We start from the raw sequence: 3,526 nt of genomic DNA, 5'->3' as shown, positions 1-3,526 counted from the left end.
TGGCATTCATGGCCTCCACAGTATTTTCTCAACCTCCTTTACCAGCTTTGACTCTTTTTTTTTTTTGCCCTGATGTACATTTATTTTTCTTTTATATATATATATAAAATATATATATAATATATATAAATAAATATCTAAATGTATATTTATACATTTATTTTTACATACATTTATTTTTCTTTTATATATAAAAATATAAAAAATATATATATATTTATAGTATAAATAATATATATATATATATATTATAAATATATATATAATTACACTTCAAGTTCTGGGGTACATGTGCAGAACATGCAGGTTTGTTACATAGTTATACACATGCCATGGTAGTTGGCTGCACCCATCAATCTGCCACCTATATTAGGTATTTCTCCTAATATCATTCCTCCCCTAGCTCCCCCACCCACCGACAGGCTCTGGTGTGTGATGTTTCCCTATGTCCATGTGTTTTCATTGTTCAGCTCCCACTTATGAGTGAGAACATGCAGTGCTTGGTTTTCTGTTCTTGTGATAGTTTGCTTAGAATGATGGTTTCCAGCTTCATCCATCTCCCTGCAAAGGACATGGACTCATCCTTTTTTATGGCTGCATAGTATTCCATGGTGTATATGTGCCACATTTTCTTTATCCAGTCTCTCACTGATGGGCATTTGGGTTGGTTCCAAGTGTTTGCTATTGTGAATAGTGCTGCAATAAGCATATGTGTGAATGTGTCTTTATAGTAGCATGATTTATAATCCTTTGGGTATATACCCAGTAATGGGATGGCTGGGTCAAATGATATTTCTAGTTCTAGATCCTTGATGAATCACCACACTGTCTTCCACAATGGTTGAACTAATTTACACTCCCATTAACGGTGTAAAAGCGTTCCTATTTCTCCACATCCTTTCCAACATCTGTTGTTTCCTTTTTTTTTTTTTTTTTTTGAGACAGAGTTTCCCTCTGCCACCAGGCTGGAGTGCAGTGGTGCGATCTCGGCTCACTGCAACCTCCTCCTCCCAGGTTCAAGTGATTCCCCTGCCTCAGCCTCCAAAGTGGCTGGGACCACAGGCACGCACCAGCACACCTGGCTAATTTTTTGTATTTTAGTAGAGATGGGGTTTCACCATGTTGGCCAGGATGGTCTCGATCTCCTGACCTCATGATCCCCCTGCCTCGGCCTCCCAAAGTGCTGGGATTACAGGCATGAGTCACTGTTCCTGGCCTGTTTCCTGACTTTTTAATGATCGCCATTCTAACTGGGGTGAGTTGGTATCTCATTGTGATTTTGATTTGCGTTTCTCTAATGACCAGTGATGATGAGCATTTTTTCATATGTCTGTTGGCTGCATAAATATCTTTTTCTGAGAAGCATCTGTTCATATCCTTTGCCCACTTTTTGATAGGGTTGTTTTTTTCTTGTAAATTTGTTTAAGTTCTTTGTAGATTCTGGACATTAGCCCTTTGGTCAGAGGGATAGATTGCAAAAATTTTCTCCCATTCTGTTGGTTGCCTGTTCACTCTGATGATAGTTTCTTTTGCTGTGAAGAAGCTCTTTAGTTTAATTAGATCCCATTTGCCAATTTTGGTTTTTGTTGCCATTGCTTTTGGTGTTTTAGACATGAAGTCTTTGCCTATGCCTATGTCCTGAATGGTATCGCCCAGGTTTTCTTCTAGGATTTTTATGGTCCTAAGTCTCTGTTTAAGTCTTTGATCCATCTTGAGTTGATTTTTGTATAAGGTGTAAGGAAAGGGTCCAGTTTCAGTTTTCTGCGTGTAGCTAGCCAGTTTTCCCAACACTATTGATTAAATAAGTAATCCTTTCCCCATTTGCTTGTTTGTGTCAGGTTTGTCAAAAATAAGATAGTTGGAGATGTGTGGTGGTATTTCTGAGGCCTCTGTTCTGTTCCATTGGGTCTGTATATCTGTTTTGGTACCAGTACCATGCTGTTTTGGTTACTGTGGCCTTGCGTTATAGTTTGAAGTCAGGTAGCATGATGCCTCCAGCTTTGTTCTTCTTGCCTAGGATTGTCTTGGCCATGTGGGCTCTTTTTTGGTTCCATATGAAGTTTAAAGTAGTTTTTTCCAATTCTGTGAAGAAAGTCAGTGGCAGCTTAATGTGGATCTCATCAAATCTATAAATTACTTTGGGCACTATGGCCATTTTCATGATGTTGATTCTTCCTATCCATAAGCATGGAATGATTTTCCACTGGTTTGTGTCCTCTTTTATTTCCTCAAGCAGTGATTTGTAGTTCTCCTTGAAGAGGTCCTTCACATCCCTTGCAAGTTGTATTCCTATGTATTTTATTCTCTTTTTTTTTTTTTTTTAGACGGAGTCTCGCTCTGTCGCCCAGGCTGGAGTGCAGTGGCCGGATCTCAGCTCACTGCAAGTTCCGCCTCCCAGGTTTACGCCATTCTCCTGCCTCAGCCTCCCAAGTAGCTGGGACTACAGGCGCCCACCACCTCGCCCGGCTAGTTTTTTGTATTTTTAGTAGAGACGGGGTTTCACCGTGTTAGCCAGGATGGTCTCGATCTCCTGACCTCGTGATCCGCCCGTCTCGGCCTCCCAAAGTGCTGGGATTACAGGCTTGAGCCACCGCGCCCGGCTGTATTTTATTCTCTTAGTAGCAGTTGTGAATAGGAGTTCACTCCTGATTTGGCTTTCTGTTTGTTAGTTATTGGTGTATAGGAATGCTTGTGATTTTTGCACATTGATTTTGTATCCTGAGACTTTACTGAAGTTGCTTATCAGCCTAAGGGAACTTTCGGCTGAGACGATGGAGTTTTCTAAATATACAATCATGTCATCTGCAAACAGAGACAATTTGACTTCCTCTCTTCCTATTTGGATACCCTTTATTTCTTTCTCTTGCCTGATTGCCCTGACCAGAACTTCCAATACCATGTTGAATAGGAGTGGTGAGAGACGGCATCCTTGTCTTGTGCCAGTTTTCAAAGGGAATGCTTCCCATTTTTGCCCATTCAATATGATATTGGCTGTGGGTTTGTCAAAAATAGCTCTTATTTTGAGATACATTCCATCAATACCCAATTTACTGAGAGTTTTTAGCATGAAGGGTTGTTGAATTTTGTTGAAGGCCTTTTCGGCATCTATTGAGATAATCGTGGTTTTTATCATTGGTTTTGTTTACGTGATGGATTACATTTATTGATTTGCATATAGGGATGAAGACAACTTGATCATAGTGGATAAGTTTTTTAATGTGCTGCTGGATTTGGTTTGCCAGTATTTTACTGAGGATTTTTGCATTGACGTTCATCAGAGATATTGGCCTGAAATTTTCTTTTTTTGTTATGTTTCTGCCAGGTTTTGGTATCAGGATGATGCTGGCCTCATGCAATGAGTTAGGGAGGTTTTCCTCTTTTTCTATTGTTTGGAATAGTTTCAGAAGAAATGGTACCAGCAGAAATATGGAACGCTTCATGAATTACCATGTCATCCTTGCACGGGGCCATGCTAATCTTCTATGTATCATTCCAATTTTAGTATATGTGCTGCCAAAATGAGCAT

At 39.7% G+C, this 3,526-nt stretch overlaps 1 non-coding gene across 1 annotated transcript; it reads right to left on the bottom strand.

Moving 5' to 3' along the window:
- Positions 1 to 3,420: 3,420 nt before the first annotated feature.
- Positions 3,421 to 3,526, bottom strand: LOC117079750. The gene has a single exon (XR_004435593.1). It is a non-coding gene; the product is annotated as a U6 spliceosomal RNA (small nuclear RNA).

Source organism: Trachypithecus francoisi, unplaced genomic scaffold (genome assembly GCF_009764315.1).
Source record: "Trachypithecus francoisi isolate TF-2019V2 unplaced genomic scaffold, Tfra_2.0 Lachesis_group7, whole genome shotgun sequence".
NCBI classification, from domain to species: domain Eukaryota; kingdom Metazoa; phylum Chordata; class Mammalia; order Primates; family Cercopithecidae; genus Trachypithecus; species Trachypithecus francoisi.
This window is presented reverse-complemented; position numbering and strand designations above follow the sequence as displayed.